General features: G+C 43.3%; 1 protein-coding gene across 3 annotated transcripts in view; it reads left to right on the plus strand.

The window, feature by feature from the left end:
* Nucleotides 1-19,707, plus strand: part of C1QTNF7 (C1q and TNF related 7) — a 129,428-nt gene that overhangs the window by 29,191 nt on the left and 80,530 nt on the right. Inside the window, exon 2 of one of the 3 annotated variants that reach the window (XM_070791821.1) lies at nt 5,149-5,388. The exons of 1 other annotated variant lie outside the window; for it this stretch is intronic. The gene's annotated coding sequence lies outside the window, so the exon portion shown is untranslated. Of the gene's footprint in view, nt 1-5,148; nt 5,389-14,773; nt 19,333-19,707 lie in introns of those variants that run through there. One more of the 3 variants, XM_019963111.2, reaches the window with a different exon arrangement.

Consider the following 19,707-nt stretch of genomic DNA (forward strand, 5'->3'; position numbering starts at 1 on the left):
CAAAAGATTGTAAAAGAGTGGTTATAATCTGGTTACATGTTATTAAAACATCCATCTATAAGAAAGGAAAACATTCCCAGGAATTTAGTAAAAGCTCTCAAAATTCAAAGTATTTCCTTTCTTCATTTCTTCCTACACTATTTTATTACATTCATAATAAGGAAAAACAATTCTGTTCATTATTCCAAAAGACTGCAATTAAAACAACACCTGGGTAGTTCCCTGTTACTTTCAGAAAAAGGTCCAAACATCTGGCTTGGGACATAAGACTTCTTATGATCTTGTCTCTCAGTTTCCATAAACTACCTGGCCTCACAAGTATTGATACTTTCCACATTGACTATAATGAACCACTTAAATTATGTCCAATTTTTATCCCTGCTTTCCACCTTATACCTTCTGTTTTGAGATATCCTCTATTCCCCGTCTCCCCAACTGGTCTGGGGAGACGGGGCTTCCCTGATGGCTCAGATGGTAAAGAATCTGCCTGCAAAGAGACCTGGGTTTGATCCCTGGGTCAAGAAGATCCCTTGGAGAACAAAAAGGCTACTCATGCCAGTATTCTTGCCTGGAGAATCCTCATGGACAGAGGAGCTGGGCAGCCTACAGTCCACAGGGGCTCAAAGAGTCAGACGTTACTGAGCGACTAACACTTGAGCTTTCTGTCTTTGACGAGATTACCCAAATATTTTACTACTGGCAAAACCAATCCTGGCTGCCTGACTCTGAAACCCACATTGCTGATCCTCTGGATCCTCTGATCCTCTGGATCAGGATGAAAAACTGAGATAGTCAATGCGATATTTTTCTGATTATCTTGGTGCCATATTCAATCTCAGCATTGGCAAGTGAATTATTAATACTTGAGCATCTACAGTGTTGTCTGGAAGAGAAAGAAAGCCCTAACATACAGTACATTCCATTGACATATATACAGAGAGTTAAAATGATCTTTAAAACGTGGGTTTTTTCCTTTTAAAGGCAAATGGTCCAGGGTATGTGGAGCCATATTTCACCCAGACACTGAAGTCTAGCTCTCAAGCCTATGTCCTGTGTGCCACATTTCACTGATCTGGCCCACTCTGACTTCTTTGTCTCTTTTCATTATAAGAAGTTAGTATTGAATTTCAAAACCCAAATAGCATAAATAAATTCCAGATGCCTTCTCAAATCCCTAAATCTCCCATTAGAATAAAGAGAAACTTTGCTGTATGTGCGTTGTGGGTTACATTTTAATTCACTGAAATGCTGAAAGGATTGCTGAGCAATCTTCAGCCTTTATTTCACCAAGAAAACACACGAACTTTTTGCTTCTGGTCCCATCCCTTCATGGGAAATAGATGGGGAAACAGTGGAAACAGTGTCAGACTTTATTTTTCTGGGCTCTAAAATCACTGCAGATGGTGATTGCAGCCATGAAATTAAAAGACGTTTACTCCTTCGGAGAAGGCAATGGCACCCCACTCCAGTACTCTTGCCTGGAAAATCCCATGGACGGAGGAGCCTGGTGGGCTGCAGTCCATGGGGTCATGAAGAGTCGGACACGACTGAGTGACTTCCCTTTCACTTTTCACTTTCATGCATTGGAGAAGGAAATGGCAACCCACTCCAGTGTTCTTGCCTGGAGAATCCCAGGTACGGGGGAGCCTGGTGGGCTGCCGTCTCTGGGGTCGCACAGAGTCGGACACGACTGAAGCGACTTAGCAGTAGCAGTAGCAGTACTCCTTGGAAGGAAAGTTATGACCAACCTAGACAGCATATTGAAAAGCAGAGACATTACTTTGCCAACAAAGGTCCGTCTAGTCAAGGCTATGGTTTTTCCAATAGTCATGTATGGATGTGAAAGTTGGATTGTGAAGAAAGCTGAGCGCTGAAGAATTGATGCTTTTTTTAAATATAAATTTATTTATTTTAATTGGAGGCTAATTACTTACAATATTGTATTGATTTTGCCATACATCAACATGAATCTGCCACGGGTGTACACGTGTTCCCCATCCTGAACCCCCCTCCCACCTCCCTCCCCATAGCATCCCTCTGGGTCATCCCAGTGCACCAGTGTTGGAGAAGACTCTTGAGAGTCCCTTGGACTGCAAGGAGATCCAACCAGTCCATTCTGAAGGAGATCAGTCCTGGGTGTTCATTGGAAGGACTGATGCTAAAGCTGAAACTCCAATACTTTGGCCACCTCATGTGAAGAGTTGACTCATTGGAAAAGACCCTGATTCTAGGAGGGATTGGGGGCAGGAGGAGAAGGGGACGACAGAGGATGAGATGGTTGGATGGCATCACCAACTCGATGGACATGAGTTTGAGTGAACTCCGGGAGTTGGTGATGGACAGGGAGGCCTGGAGTAATGTGATTCATGTGGTCGCAAAAAGTCGGACATGACTGAGGGACTGAAGTGAACTGACTGAAGGAGCAGAGGCCTCAAGATCCACAGCACAGCTGTCTGACATATGTTCTACTTTATTTCTCTCCTAAAGAGGTAAAATAACATCATCATGAAAGGCAGGGCCCCCAGAGTCAGGCTGCCTTGATTCCAATCCAACTGGGTGATTTGGGGCAAGTCATTTAACCTCTCTGTTCCTCAGTTTTCTCATCTGAAAAATGGGGATAATCATCATACCCACCTCACAGGGTTGTTGAAGAGATAAGTGACTTAATAATTTAAAGTATTCAGCACAGTGCCAGCCACCCAGCAAATGTTTGTACCCATTATTACCTAGAGGTGTATGGAAAGTTGATGGAACAGGTCTCTATGGCTAGAAATTCTTTTCCCTTCTTTTCCTCCAGATGAGCAGGGCTTAATCCAAGGTTAAGGAGGTGCTCATCTTTCCATGAGTGACTAATAAGCTCACTTCAGATCCCAGACATTTCACCTGAGCCTGCTCCAGACCCAGACCTCCTTACTTGCGTCCACATCCCTGAACCTTGTGTCTTAGTCAAGCTATCCCACCAACTTTGCATCCAGGAGAACTCCATTTTTGTAAATGTGAAAGCTCTGTACTAAGGAGAACCTAGCCTACAGCACAGGGAACTCTAGTCAGTGCTCTGCGGTGACCTAAATGGGAAGGAAATCTAAAACAAAGGGGATCTATGCATAACTAATTCACTTCACTGTAGAGCAGAAACTAACAGCCTTGTAAAGCAACTATATGCCAATGAAAATTAATTAAAAATAAAACTCTGTCCTCGGAGGATTTGTAGATGCAGCTTCACATCTCCAGTTAATTATAGGAGATCATATTTGTAAAATACCAGAGGCCGGTGTGTGTGTGTCGCTGTGCGCTCAACCACTTTAGTCATATCAACTCTGCAACACCATGGACCACGGCCGACCAGGCTCCACTGCCCATGCGATTCTCCACACGAGAACACTGGAGTGGCTCTGACAGAAAGCACAGCAGGATCCTCTATGACCCACTTCCCAGAGTAATGGAAATAAAAGCAAAAATAAACAAATGGGACCTAATTAAACTTAAAAGCTTTTGCACAACAAAAGAAACTAGAAGGTGAAAAGACAGCCTTCAGAATGGGAGAAAATAATAGCAAATGAAGCAACTGACAAAAAATTAATCCCAAAAATATACAAGCAGCGCATGCAGCTCAATACCAGAAAAATAAATGACCCAATCAAAAAATGGGCCAAGGAACTAAACAGACATTTCTCCAAAGAAGACATGCAGATGGCTAACAAACACATGAAAAGATGCTCAACATCCTTCATTATCAGAGAAATGCAAATCAAAACCACAATGAGGTACCGTCTCACGCCTGTCAGAATGGCTGCTATCAAAAAGTCAAACAATAAATGCTGGAGAGGGTGTAGAAAAAAAGGGAACCTTCTTACACTGTTGGTGGGAATGTAAACTAGTACAGCCACTATGGAGAACAGTGTGGAGATTCCTTAAAAAACTGGAAATAGAACTGCCATACGACCCAGCAATCCCACTGCTGGACATACACACTGAGGAAACCAGAATTGAAAGAGACACAGGTACCCCAATGTTCATCGCAGCACTGTTTATAATAGCCAGGACATGGAAGCAACCTAGATGTCCATCAGCAGATGAATGGATAAGAAAGCTGTGGTACATATACACAATGGAGTATTACTCAGCTATTAAAAAGAAAATGTTTGAATCAGTTCTAATGAGGTGGATGAAACTGGAGCCTATTATACAGAGTGAAGTAAATCAGAAAGAAAAACACCAATAAAGTATATTAACACATATATATAGAATTTAGAAAGATGGTAACGATGACCCTATATGCAAGACAGCAAAAGAGACACAGATATAAAGAACAGACTTTTGGACTCTGTGGGAGAGGGCGAGGGTGGGATGATTTGAGAGAATAGCATTGAAACATGTATATTACCATATGCCAAATAGATCGCCAGTCCAGGTTCGATGCCTGAGACAGGGCACTCAGGGCTGGTGCGCTGGGATGACCCTGAGGGATGGGATGGGAAGGGAGGTGGGAGGGAGGTTCAGGATGGGGGATACATATACACCCATGGCTGATTCATGTCAATGTGTGGCAAAAAACACCACAATATTGTAAAGTAGTTAACTTACAATTAAAATAAATTAATTTTTTTAAAAAAGAATACTGGAGTGGATTACCATTTCCTCCTCCAGGAAATCTTTCCAACCCAGGGATCGAACCCAAGTCTCCTGTGTCTCCTGCATTGGCAGCCAGATTCCTTATAGCTTGAGCCATCAGGGAAGCCCCACCAAAGTGCCATAATAAGTGCTCAAAGATGATCGTTTTCTCCCTTCCTTTCCCTACTGACATTAATAATTGATGCCTATGTTTGCAAGAAAAATTTAATTATAACCATGAAAGACCTACCTGCACTGCTCACATTCAACAGAGAATCTACACTCCATATATCCTTCAGCATCTCAGCTTCACACCTCTAGACCTTGCATCCATGCCAGAAGGCAGCTAGACAATTTTGGTGCTATTCCACACTTAATACATCTTTTCACCTCTCAGTAGCAATGAAAGTTTGCGTCATATTTTAGTACATACAGCTCCTTTCACATATTTCCCCTTTCTTTTATATCAATTCTTTATGGAGGTATTTTTGTTGTTGCTGTTGCCATCATTATTATCATCACAATTTTGCCATGCAGAAAACTAAACCCTAAGCGGATGAAAAGTGAATGTGACAGTCGCTCGGCCGTGTCCGACTCTTTGTGACCCCATGAACTATACAGTCGATGGAATTCTCCAGGCCAGAATACTGGAGTGGTAGCCTTTCCCTTCTCCAGGGGATCTTCCCAACCCAGGATCTTCCCAATCTGCCCACATTGCAGGCGGATTCTTTACTAGCTGAGCCACAAGCAAAAGGCTTCTATCAAATTCTACAGCTGGTAAGTGACTCAGTGGGGATTTGAACCTGGATTCTCTGCCCTGAAAGTCTTTGGTTTTATTCTAGCAAATTTCACTGCTGAAGTTATAGTAGTGCAAGTCTCAAAAGAAGCCTCATGAATTCTTGGCTTATATCAGTTCCATTGGATGTCCTATTTTATTTTAAATTCTGATTTTTTTTCCTGTTTTCTCTAATGTTGCCATGGTTGGAAAAACCAAGCTCAGCACAGTCATTTAGTCAGGTTGGAGCTGTTTTTGTAGGGTATCGTAATTGTGTATTGGATGGCTGGTTTTAAAAGACGTGTTTAATCGCTGTTTTCTTTCAAGCATAATTCTGTTATACTGGCAGCCAAATAATGCCTCATCTAGAAAGAAAAATGAGCTATTCCAGAAAGTTTGTTCAAAGAGAGGCCACATCTTTTGCAACCATGAAGTACGATACACAAATGTGAAGGTTGTCCATATTCAGAACAGGACGAGGAGGGGCAGAAAAGCTGGGCCATTAGAAACTGTTTGATTTCACGTAGCAGAAATGCAGCTTCAGTGACCTGACTCAACAGTGGATTGCTTATGGTTCTCCTCTTTTAAACAGAAGTGAGTTTGGAGTTATGCAGTCAAAGGTTGGTACAATGGCTTCCCAAGGTCGTCAGAGACCCAGGTCCTACTGCCTTTCTGCTCTTCCATCTTGGCCTATGGAACTCTTTATCACAATCACAAAATGTCAAGTCTACATCCGTGTCATGACTGCCTTCTGTGTGAAGGCAAAATGCAAAGAGCAAAATCTGAACAGGTGGCACCAGCTGTCTTTCTCCTTTAGGAGGTTTCCTGGCAACCTCTTCCATCAACCCCTGCTTATGCATCATTGTTCCTGCTGGGTGGGTCACATGACCTTCCCTGGTCACAGGAGTCTGGGAAGATGGGTATTACTGGGTGCCGTTGCCTGCCCCAAACAGACAAGGCCTCCGTTAGTAAAAGTGAATAGCGAAATCGACACTGGGAATCAACTAAGAGTTTGCCAGGAGGACGACCATTGATCGGAGATCTGCAGCATGTTAGACACAAACGAAGACAACGCTGATGCTGAGGCTCCAATACTCTGGCCACCTGATGCCGAGAGCCAGCTCACTGTAAAAGACCCTGATGCTGGGAAAGGCTGAAGGCAAGAGGAGAAGGGGGCCACAGGATGGGATGGTTGCGAAGCATCACTGACTCAATGCACATGAATTTGAGCAAACTCCAGGAGATAGTGAAGGACAGGAAAGCCTGGTGTGCTGCAGTCCACGGGGTCACAGAGAGTCAGACACGATGTAGCAACTGAACAACAACACAATACTAAGAAAGAACGTTATTCTTGCATTAGACCTAAAGAAAATGATATCCAGAGAGGTGTAAAGTGTGAAATGACATGCCTTTTCCTCAGAAGATCTCCATGTGAATTTTTCTCATGTGACAATGCCTGGCTCAGAAAAGACACCCAAAAATGATTTCAGACATTCCCCTTCTCTTTGCCCTTTTTGGCAAATGAAATTAGAAACGTAGTACCAGCTTTCTCTTGGAGTGCTTTAATATTTGCATTGCCTAATTGTTCTTGCTATGATCTAACTCGGGCTGCTGCTCTGGCCAGTGTGTCCATATCCCCAGCTTCTGGCAAACACCGCACTGCTGACTTTATTGGATCATGTCAGATCTTTTCCTGCTTGATATAGTCTCTCTTTTGAATTTTCTCTCCAGAGCTGTCATGATATTGTTTTCACTTGTAACTTCATCAGCTAAGACATAAATAGCCTTTGGCTGGATTTTTAATCAGCATCTTCTGATTGGCACTTAGTAGGAGTTCAATGTTATCTGTTAAACAAGTGAATCTCAGCTTCATCGTTTGCCAGCTGCGTGAGCTTGGGCGTTTCAAACCTGCCGTGATGAGAAAAAAGAAAGGCTTGCTTTGAGGTTGCTTACCATGCTTCAGCATTATAGTTGCAGTAGCTGATGACTGCAGCTCACAGCCAGGGAGTGCATACCATCACTCAGTCGTGTCTGACTCTTTGCAGCCCCATGGACTGTAACCTGCTCAGTTCCTCAGTCAATGGAATTTTCCAGGCAAAAATATTGGAGTGGGTGGGCAGTCCCTCCTCCAGGGGATCTTCCTGGCCCAGGAATCCAACCCGCATCACTTGCATCTCTTGTGTTGGCAGGCGGATTCTTTACCACTAGTGCCATCTGGGAAGAAGCAGGTAGTGAGGGAGGAAAATTCTTGCAAAAAAGATGATCAGCAGATAATGTCAAAGACAGGTACTATAGAATAGCATCCATGCTCTAACAAGGTTTGTTTTCTAGAATTTGTTAAAATTAACAGACAATCCTGAATTGTGATAACCTCACATATAGTAAATGCTAAAAAGTGACACAGGAGCTTCTCCAAATCCTACTTGGAGGTTTTGAGAGCATGCAGAACACCACAATGGAAAGAAACATTTTCCGGGCAAGCATCATTCTGTTGTATCAGCAGGCAAACACATAGGGTGCCTACAATAAAAGAAAATAACCAGAATGCTTATCTCACTGACAAATGCATGACAGATGCGTTAGGTTTGCATTATGGGAAGCAATTAAGCAACCTCTGTAGAATGGGTAAAGAATTTTTTCCTTTGTCAAAAATTGTGTCTCTTGATTGTCAGTGAAAACCAAAGCTGGAGTAAATTTGGAAATCTGATATGTGGTCTCCTGGAGCTTTATCCATATCAGAATGTAAAGTCACACCAGTGTAGTATGGGATTTCTATCTTTCTTGATACATTTAGGTATCTGGCCTCTCTTTACAATACATTCAGTGAAACGAATTTGGGACGCAGCAAGTAGGTGTTTGGCACCACATACAGCTTCATACGCACGGGGTATGAGTCATAACACAGCGTCTTTTCAAGGCATTTGTTAGGTAGCAAAGGGCAGCTCTCAAGAGATTTCTTTTTGTCTGGCAGCATAAACAACTGGAAATGTATTCATGTACTTAGAATCAAACAGACTTGGATTTGATTCCAGGTCTGCTATAGAATAAATATGCAACAGGAGGCATACTACTTACCACCACTGAGTTTTTTCCTTATCTTCAAAATGAAAATACTTAAATTGAACCAAGTGAATTTGCCATATTTGAAGTCAAGAGAAGTCAAATATTCATGATCTCATATGGTTCATCCTATACCTATGTCACAAGACCGAGTCCAGAATAGAAGACTAAGTCCCTGTAAGTTTATGAGTCACAACTCTACTGTTATATGCTACAGGCAGCTGACTCAGACTAGCTTTTGAAAAGGAAATATATATCAAATCACCAAAGTGTACACTGTAAATGTCTTTTGATTTTATTGGTCAATTATACATCAATAAAGCTAGAATGTCTTTAAAAGAGGAGAGAATGCATTCAATTCAGTTCAGTTCAGTCGCTCAGTCATGTCTGACTCTTTGCGACTCCATGAATCGCAGCACGCCAGGCCTCCCTGTCCATCACCAATTCCGAAAGTTCACGCAGAATCATGTCCATCGAGTCAGTGATGCCATCCAGCCATCTCATCTTCTGTCTTCCCCTTCTCCTCCTGCCCCCAATCCCTCCCAGCATCAGAGTCTTTTCCAATGAGTCAGCTCTTTGCATGAGGTGGCCAAAGTACTGGAGTTTCAGCTTCAGCATCATTCCTTCCAAAGAAATCCCAGGGCTGATCTCCTTCAGAATAGACTTAGCTCATAAAATTGGACAATCTAGGAATGGTGTCAGCTTCAGGCATGGCAGGATCCAGGGCCTCAGAGGTTGCTCATCAAAGCATCAAAGGATGCTCTGTATCCCCATTCTTTCTGCTGCTCCACTTCCTTCACATCTGTTGACTTTGTCATACATGATGGGCAGGATGACCAAAGATAGTCTTCACCAGAAGCAAAAAGAACTGTTCTCTCCCAAAGGTTGTCTTTCTTGTGTGACGTGTTTGACCCTCAACTAATCAACATTTCCATTGTGTCTGGTGCCAACTACTAGGCTTGGTCCAGCTTGGTTGACTTTCTCACTTCCAGAGAGATGACAGGAGCAAAGGGACCCATATACGAAGCCTATTAGAGCCACAGAAGATAGGGAAGCAGTTCCCAAAGAACACTGGAGTGCTAGGCAGGCAGGGGAAGAAAGTTTGTACAGCACTTAGTACAGACGCTGGCAAGCAGAAGACGTGCTAAAATTAACTGGAGAGTTTCCTACACTATAGTCAGAGACACAAGACAAAGTGACCAACTTTTCTCAATTTGCCCAGGACTTTCTTGGTATTAACACTCTAAATTTCACACCCTGGAAAATTCCTCAGGCCCAGGCAAAACATCTCAGTTCATCTAGACTATGCTTGGTTTAAAACAGAAAATCCCACATCTGGGGAATCTCTATAGTCCCAGGAAAACCTGCACAGCTGGTCACCCTGCTCCAAGATGGCACTTGTAAAGTATAAATCTTAGCTGCAGTTGAGGTCTTGTTGGTACTACACAGTGGAATACGGCCTGCATGCGTGCATGCTCACTCACTCAGTCGTGTTCAACTCTTTGGAACTCCATGGACTGTAGCCCACCAGGTTCCCCTGTCCATGGAATTTTCCAAGCAAGAATACTGGAGTGAGTTGCCATGCCCTCCTCCAGGGGATCTTCCTGACCCAGGGCTCGAACCTGAGTCTCCTGCATTACAGATGGTCTCCTGAATTGCAGATGGTCTCCTGAATTGCAGATGGTCTCCTGCACTGTAGGCAAATTCTTTACCGTCTGAGCCACCAGGGAAGCCCTGTTAGGTCAGTTGATTAGTTTCTTGCATCAATAGAAGAATGATGTGCGTGGTACATCCAAAACCATCGAAACTGTAGGTAGATAGTCCCATGGAAAAATGCAACTTTAAATTTTATTTAAAGTTACAGGATCTGCCCCCTTTTCTTTGCCTTCCCCTTCTGCTTTCTTCATTTTCTTTTAGTGCTTTTCTTTCCCCCTTTCCTCTTCCCTTTCTTTCTTTCCTTTTTCCCATCTTCCTTCTTTCTGATCTTCCTCCCTTCTATCTCTTATTTTCTGCTTTTTCTTTTCCTTTCTTGTTTGGCAATATAGTCACCTTTCAAATAACATGTGATTTAGATTTTGCTTCTGATCTTCAAAGGAGCTGCTGTGTTGTTTGACTAAAACACGCCAGCCTCGGTAAATACATTTATTGTGGTTAATCCACTAAGTGGAAACTTCACTGTTGATTAGGACAAGAAGTGCATGTGCACTTACCGTGGACTGGCTTAGACAGCATGGTCAGGATGCTGGATGTGAAGAATGAAAAAACCAGGGGTGGGGGAAGCAAAGCAAAGCAGAGGGTGACGCTTGTGAAATAAGGAGCTTGAGATTGAATTCTTTCAAGCGACAATTTGGTTTATCTGTTTACACAGGGGTTACATCTACCACTAATGGAAATTGCTGAGATTTGGAAACTCTTTCTTCTTTCAAATCAATATTATCATTAATTAAGCAATGTAAAACAGGAAATCCTTCTTGGTTACAAAATATGCTTTGAAGCCAGGCCTGCATTTGAATGTCTTCAATCAAAATCTTAAAAGTAAGCTTAGGAAGAAAGCAGTCTAGTCTTTGAAGGAGAGCTATCATTGGGGAAAACAGAGCCTTCTCAATTAAACTTTGGCAAGGAATGAGAGTTTTGTTGCCCTTATTAAAGTGCTGAGGTTCTAAAGAATTAACTCCAATTTTGGAAGCAAATCCAAATGGTCCCTTGTGACAGGGCTTCCACCTACAGATCAGGATCATAGCCTTGGGACTTCCACTACATTTGGGTTTTCCAGATAACAGGCTTCACATCACTTTCACAATTGTTGTCATTATGTAGTACCACTCGTACCATTTATTTACAAAACATTTTCCTACAATTTTACTTTTTAAATTAGTTAGAATAAGATGATGTAGCCAATGCAGTTCATTAGGGCTCGTGCACAGCAGCGTCCACTTAAGGCTTTCTTATCTCTCCTTGCTATTCTTTGAACTCTGCATTCAGATGGGCCTATCCATTCTTTTCTCCTTTGCCTTTCACTTCTCTTCTTTTCTCAGCTATTTAGGAGCTAAAAATGCATTGCAGTAAATGACGTAATGTGACAATTACTGGGCAAAGACAATGGATAGAAAAACAGGCAGTAAAAACTACCATTGAGCAATACCTTTTTCTGGAGTATGGTTACTTTGCAAGGTTGTGTTACAGGGAGCCCAGCCTGGTGCTCTGCGATGACCTAGAGGGGTGAAATGGTGGGGCGGGAGGGAGGTTCAAGAGGGAGGGGATATAATTATATGTATATAACTGACTCACATTGTTATAAAATGAAACAAACACTACATTGTACAGCAATTATCCTCCAATTAAAAAATTAATCAATTAAAAATATATTAATTTCTGGTGTATAGTAAAGTGGTTCAGTTTCATATATATACATATATATAGTGAACAGAGATGCTATGAATATAAGGGTGCATGTATCTTTTAGATTTATAGTTTTGTATGGACACATGCAAGAAGTGGGGCTGCTAGACCATATTTTTAGTTTTCTGAGGACCTCTATACAGTTTTCCACAGTGGCTGCACCAACGTGCATTCCCACCAACAGCGTAGGAGCATTGCCTTTTCCCACACCCTATCCAGTGTTTGTTATTTGTAGACTTTTTAATTATGGCCATTCTGACCAGTGTGAGGTGGTACTCCAAGGAACAACATTTTAGTTGACTAAATGAATAAACATAATGGAATGTAAGAAATAAAACTTAACCACAAGGCTTTAAATATGAAATAACACCAGAAAATTATCCATCAAACCAATCACAACCAATTGGGAAAAATCACTCCAGGTAGGAATTTAGGATGAGAAACTCAAGTCTTAAACAATCACTGGAAGACTGTAGAGAATATATATGTAGGGTCAAATTTCACTGGTGGCTCAAACGGTAAAGCATCTGCCTACAACTCGGGAGACCCAGGTTCAATCCCTGGGTTGGGAAGATCTCCTAGAGAAGGAAATGGCAAACCACTCCAGTATTCTTGCCTGGAAAATCCCATGGACGGAGGAGCCTGGCAGGCTACAGTCCATGGGGTCACAAAGAGTCGGACACAACTGAGCGACTCCACTTTCACTTTCATGCAATATGGAAACGAATCCATGAGAAAAACTATGCTCTGAAAATGTTCTGTAGTCTGGTGAATATTGCACTGATGCCAATTTCCAGTTGTGATATCCTATTACAGTGATGTATGACGTCCTTGGGCTTCCCATGTGGCTCAGTGGGTAAAGAATCCACCTGCAATGCAGGAGATGCAGGAGCTGCAGGTTCAGTCCCTGGGTTTGGAAGATCCCCTGGAGGAGGGCATGGCAACCCACTCCAGTATTCTTGCCGGAGAATCCCCATGGACAGAGGAACCTGGTGGGCTACAAGGTTGCAAAGGGTAAGACATGACTCAGCAATTGAGCACGTATGCACGTAAGATGTCCCTGTTGAGGGAGGCTAGTTTTTGTTTTATTTGGGTTTTTATGCAGCTTTTTCCCTAACTTCCTCTGAATTAAAATCATCATTGTAAATGATTGCTTTACATTAGTTATTTATCATAACATTGATTATTACATAGTATGTTAGTTATAGTACATACACTGATTTGTGTATAATTATTTCTAAATAAAAAACATTTTTTTGCAAGGGGGCTGTGGAACCAGCTTGGAGAAAGAACATGCTGTTGTGCTGGAAACCCAGAAGGGCAGGATTGCTAAGAAGCCACGCTGCTGTATGAGTAGAGAGGTCCAGGGGTAGATGATGCCAAGCTGAAAGCACGCATCCCAGACCACTGATATTTATAATAACAGATACCACAGATCCATAGATTTACAATCTAGTCTTTACAAAGGGGATTAGAAAAAGGAAATTAGACAAAATTTTCAGTTTATAAATAAAATAAATTCATAAATAATTCAAGTTCCCAGCATAGTTTCTTGGTATCTCTTCTAAGGTATCTTCACCCAAAAGAATTTATAGTAAGCAAGTTTTCATAGGATTTTTCCAGTTTATAAAACAATTCCACATGAACGCTTTTATTCACCCACCAAACCATGCTGAACTAGAAATAGATAAAATGAAAACACTGAATATTCATCTAACTCCTTCATTTGCATTATCACATTTCCATGCAACTCACCAGTAACAGTGTGCATTTCGTAGTTCTCTAAAGAAAAAGCACCATCTTTTCATGTCTTGGTATATATGGCTTCTTTAGCTGTTACAAATTTCTCCTGGGGGGCCCTGTGCCTCTTCATACTCTGTTCCACCAAGATATTGCTTCCTCCTTTTCCTGAAAGAGACTGAGTCTGATAAGATATAAACAGGCATCCCCAGACGTGCTGCCCTTGGGAAAGGCCAGAGTTGACCAGCACACCAAGATCTGTTCCTCAGCCGCCTGTCCCTGCTCTAAGGACTTAATCCTTGGTCAGCCAAATCTAGCATCCCCATGCAAAATAAAAAGGAGAAGAATAAAGTTGGTGGTAGGCAGAGGACTTAATAAAGGTCCCAGTTAGAAGGAGCTCTCTCTCAGGCATATTTATGCCCCTCACACAACTGTAAATGAATCTGGTAGCTTATTTCTACCATTAACTTTCCTTGAGTCACCTTTTCCTCCCCTGTAGGTCTTCATGTCAGTGTTCTGATGGCCACAGATATTTCAGGGGGCAAAACCTTGCTGCTCTCAGGGACTTTACAGACCAGTAGGAAGACAAACTTCAGATTATCTTAGAACTACTACATCTATGAAGCAACATTTATGAAGTTTTACAAAAGGAAAAAAAAAACCATGAAAGGGCAATTTAGGATAATAAACAAGAGAGAGTAAGGGAGAGCTAAGGCAAACTTTATTTTTTGGGCTCCAAAATCACTGCGGACGGTGACTGCAGCCATGAAATTAAAAGACGCTTACTCCTTGGAAGAAAAGTTATGACCAACCTAGATAGCATATTGAAAAGCAGAGACATTACTTTGCCAACAAAGATCCGTCTAGTCAAGGCTATTGTTTTTCCAGTGGTCATGTATGGATGTGAGAGTTGAACTGTGAAGAAAGCTGAGTGCTGAAGAACTGATGCTTTTGAACTGTAGTGTTGGAGAAGACTCTTGAGAGTCCCTTGGACTGCAAGGAGATCCAGCCAGTCCATTCTGAAGGAGATCAGCCCTGGGATTTCTTTGGAAGGAATGATGCTAAAGCTGAAACTCCAGTACTTTGGCCACCTCATGCGAAGAGTTGACTCATTGGAAAAAACTCTGATGCTGGGAGGGATTGGGGGCAGGAGGAGAAGGGGACGACAGAGGATGAGATGGCTGGATGGCATCACTGACTCAATGGACGTGAGTCTGAGTGAACTCCGGGAGTTGGTGATGGACAGGGAGGCCTGGTGTGCTGCGATTCATGGGGTCGCAAAGAGTCGGACACGACTGAGCGACTGAACCGAACTGAACTGAAGGCAGGTGAAGGGCAAGTCAAAGAAAGCGTCCTTGAGGGAGGAACACAAGTTGACTTTGAAATGATGAGGGAAAAATGTATCAATCTAGGGACTTCCCTGGTGGTCCAGTATTTAAGCCTCTGCACTCTCAGTGCAGAGGACAGGTTCAATCCCTGGTCAGGGAACTGGATCCTGCATCCACCAACTAAGACCTGGTGCAGCCAGTATCAACATAAAGGAGGCTGAGAAGAAAGAGCGAGAACCTTCTGGGCAGGCTTTCCAGAGCTGTCAGTCTAAACTCCATGGGGACCCCAAGGGAATCCTCAGAGCTGCCTCTCCACTGTTGTCCTTCACAGAGTGCTGTGGGTGGCAATGTCATCTTTCTAGGCAACTGAGCTGGGAACTAGCAAGAAGGAGAAATGGAGGTTCATGGCTCTGAATCAAGGAGAGAAAAGGAGATGGAGGCAGAATGTGTCATGGAAAGAGCAGGGCTTTGGTTACCAGAGTTCACACTTGGACACAGCCAGCTTCTTAGCTTTGTGACCTTGGAAAAGGTGCTCTGACATAGTTGTGAGGGTTGACTGAGAATAGAAATAAGCAGGACACTGTATCCAGTGCTGAAAAAACTTGTACAATGTGAGAGTTGCAAGTTAAGCTTTATGTGGGACAAAATGAAAACTGAAGCCCAGGAGACACTGTTTCAGACAGCTCTGAGAAACTGCTCTGAGGAGGTGAGGGGAGGAGTTAGGACATATAAGAGTTTTGCAACAAAGAGTAAATAGTTGGAAACATCCAAAGATACCTTTGATTAATCTGAAACCAGATATGTCAAGTTAAAGAATTTAGTGCTTTTCTATGTATGGGAAGATGCAGGAGTCTGGACTCACTGAAATCATTCCTTGGATATTCACCTCAGTTATCTGGGGCCAGTATCCTGTATCTTGGCATCCTGAGTTCCCTCAGGGCTCACCAGCTCCCTCTGATGATGGTGACATCCTTGTTTACTGATATGGCAGGAAATATTTTATTTCTTGAAATATTTCATTTCTCACCAGTAAGGATTCATTAAATGTTCGCTCTCTTCTCTCACTTTCTCCAGGTTCCATATGCACTAAATATACCCCCTGCCTTGCAATTTACACACTGAAGCCCTAACCTCCAATGTGGCTGTATCTGGTGTATCTAGAGATAGGTCTTTAGGGGGTAATTAAGGTTAAATGAGGTCATAAGGGCTGGATAGGGGGGCTGATCCAAAAGTACCATGGCCTTATAAAAGAGAAAGAGAGAGAAAGGTTTCTCCTTTGTGAGCAGACACAGGAAGAGGCAGCCATCTTCAACTACGGTTGGGTTCCCATGAGAACCTGACCACGCAGGCACCTTGATCTCAAGTTTCCAGCCTCTTGAGCTGGAATGTCAATTGTCTATTGACATTGTCAGTTGCTGGACTTCCCGTGTAGTCCAGAGTTAAGAGTCCACCTGCCAATGCAGGGGACACAGGTTCGATCCCTAGACTGGAAAGATCCCAAATGCCTCGGAGCAACTAAGCTTGAGCACCACAGCTGCTGAAGCCAGTACACTCAAAGCCCAGGCTCTGTAACAAGAGAAGCCACCCCAACGAGAAGCCCATGCATTGCAACTAGAGAGCAGGCCATGCTTGTCACAGCTAGAGAAAGCCAGCACACAGCAACGAAAACCCCGTGGAGCCAAAAATAAATTAATAAAGAAAATAGTTTTAAATTCTGTTGTTGAAGCCACTAGCCTATGAAATTTTGTTATGGCAGCCAAAGCCAACTAAAACAAGTCTCCATTAGAAACTTGCTCTTAACAGATCATCAAGTGCAAATCATAACTGCAATGACATCCAACGAATGGATTTATGAAAGGGCAAAAGAAGTGAGTGTAGCCATTAAACTTGAGCTGGCTTCAGGCTTGAGCATTTTCAAAGGTAAACATGAAAGTGAAGGTCACTCAGTCGTGTCCTACTCTTTTCAACCCCATGACTGTATGTTCATGGAATTCTCCAGGCCAGAATACTGGAGTGGGTAGCCTTTCCTGTCTCCAGGGGATCTTCCAAATCCAGGGATCAAACCCAGGTCTCCCGCATTGCAAGCAGATTCTTTACCAGCTGAGCCACAAGGGAAGCCTCAATTCATTTGGTATTTGGATATGATGACTTCCAAAATAAAGACCTAATCTGGGTCAAGATTACAGATGATGCTTTCCTATGTGGTTGAGCAGAAATGTTTTCTCCTTGTTTTTATTCTTACTGTTGCATGTGAAATGGAAAGACACTTAGACTCTAAGGAAACAAGTAGTGGCCAGCATGGAGAAACAAGCATCAAGAGATGGGACGATGGGGGGAAAGGAGAAATATGCTCCTTAAAAGGAGAAAAACAAAAAGTCAAGGACCTGGGATCCCAGGCACTAAGAAGTGTGAACTGATCCCACAGATGAATGGGACATGACTGCAGGACCACACCATTGTCAAGGTGTTCTCTGTAAAGTGCTGTGTTGGACGCTGGCAAACACTGCTTTCCAATTTCAAAGCCTGCACAGGCTGACATGTAGCAGCTCAGTGAGGACCTCATTTGAATCTCACCACAGCCTACAGAGGTGAGCACGGCAGAGAGGTATCCTGTCCTCAGGGATGGAACTATGGTTTGGAATATTTAAATGAGGTTCCATCGGCTAATATGGCTTCCAGGGTGGCTTGGTGGTAAAGAATCTGCCTACCAAGCAGGATGTGTGGGTTGGATCCCTGGGTTGAGAAGATCCCCCCAAGAAGGAAATGGCAACCCATTCCTAGTATTCTTTCCTGGGAAATTCCATGGACAGAGGAGCCTGGCAGGCTACAATCCATGTGGTCGTAAAGGGTCAGACATAACTTAGCAACTAAACCACCACCACCACCACCCCTGGCTGGCAAGTGTATAGGCAGTGGCCAGGCCCTGCTTTTCTGATTTCAGAACCAGTGTCATGTCCACGGCAAATGTTAAACTTTGCTCCACCTTGTCGTCTGATCTTGACCTGATTTTCTGAATCGAAAGTTTTCTCCATGCTCCATCCCATTTTCCAACCTATATTCTCCTCCCTCCAAGTCACTCGATGACTTCTTCTAGCACAAAAAGTAATTTTGGTGGAACATGAGCATCACAAGAAGAGAAGCATGTAATGTGAGCCAGGTTGGTAAAAATCCATCATATAGTGTAATTGCTTTCTTCCTTGATGAAGCTTATTCACAGTGATCACCATACTACTGGGTTGACCAAAAGGTTCATTCAGATTTTTCTGTAAGATGTTATAGAAAAACCTGAACAAAACTTTTCGCCAGACCAACATATGACCAAGCAGGGAGAGCTGTTATTAGGATCCCCATTTTATAGCTGGGAAAACTGAGACACAGAAGAACTAAGGACAGAAGTATCCAGTGACGTGTGCTAAACATCAAGAAAGTGAAAAAAAGTGAAAACACTGGTCATTCAGTGGTGTCTGACTCTTCAAGACCCTGTGGACTGTAGCCTGCCAGGCTCCCCTGTCCATGGAATTCTCCAGACAGATTCTCCAGTCTCCATGGTGGCTTTGAAGGTAAAGAATCTGCCTGCAATGTGGGAGACCCAGGTTTGATCCCTGTGTTGGGAAGATCCCCTGGAGAAGTGAATCGCTAATCACTCCAATATTCTTGCCTGGAGGATTCCATAGTCAGAGGAGTCTGGTGGCCTACAGTCCATGGAGTCTCATAGTAAACATCAAGAGCCAGATTTCAAACCTTTGTGTCTGTCTTCACCTCCAAACAGGGGACAGAGCTCTGGTTTGACCACCAGGAAGTCCTTTGGTTCCAATCCATCCCCTCACCACCTGTGTGGTCCTAGTTTAGACTTGTTACCCCCCGACTTGATCTCCTGCCTCTGTAAACCGAAAGGGCTGGGTGGCCTGGTCTCCAAGAGCAATCTCTAAAGAGGTTCGTGAGAAAACAGTCACCACCTGCCCTGAAGACCTGTCAAAGGTGCCCCTGGTTTTTCCCCAGCAAGAAACATGAGACACCGTTTCACTTGAATTTTGCATTGTAGAGCAAATATCGTCCGGACTCTGTGCTATTTCTCAAGTGCGATTCGGGGAGTGAGCCAACGGAGAGAGGAGGAGATTTGTTTTTGTTTGTGAGGTTCACAAACCCTTCTTTCAGGCTCAGTCAAACCATTGGGAGGTCTGTGTAGGCCGCGGCATCTCCGCATTGTGTGGGGCTGGCTGGTCTCTCTCCCCCTCTGCCTCTGCTCAAAGTCTGGGAAGATGCTTTGGAAATAAACCAGGAAATTACTTATCAATCTAAAGCCCCAAAGAGCTATGCGTCCTCCTCACTGCCAACGGGAAGAGGATTTCACAGGAAAGTTCCACATCTGTGTGCAGTAGAGTTCAAAGACACCGGCTGCCGGAAGGTCTTGCGAGGGATGTAAGTACAGCGTCCGCTCTTGAGATTGAAATGAACAACTGTAGGCTTTTTTCTCCCAGAGATGAGTCTTTTTTGGCTCGCGCGGGTATTCCTCTTTCTCTGCTCTACTCTGAGGGTGAGGGGGTGTTTACTGAGCCAGACTTACTCAATGACACATCTCCTCTGAGGGCTGCTCCTGCGGAACAGAAGAAAGTAAGCAAAAGTCGTCAGAACCGGCTTTGCTGGGTTTATTTTGCAAAAAGCCCTGACTGGGTAGACACCCTCCCTCATGGTTATAGATCCACAAACAAGAGGAGTGTGAGATGCATGTGCGCACTTGTGGAACGAATGGAAGGGGCTCCATTGCCTCCCCAGGAACACAAAATTGTCACTGCC

The sequence above is a fragment of the Bos indicus genome, chromosome 6, assembly GCF_029378745.1.
Source record: "Bos indicus isolate NIAB-ARS_2022 breed Sahiwal x Tharparkar chromosome 6, NIAB-ARS_B.indTharparkar_mat_pri_1.0, whole genome shotgun sequence".
Classification (NCBI taxonomy): domain Eukaryota; kingdom Metazoa; phylum Chordata; class Mammalia; order Artiodactyla; family Bovidae; genus Bos; species Bos indicus.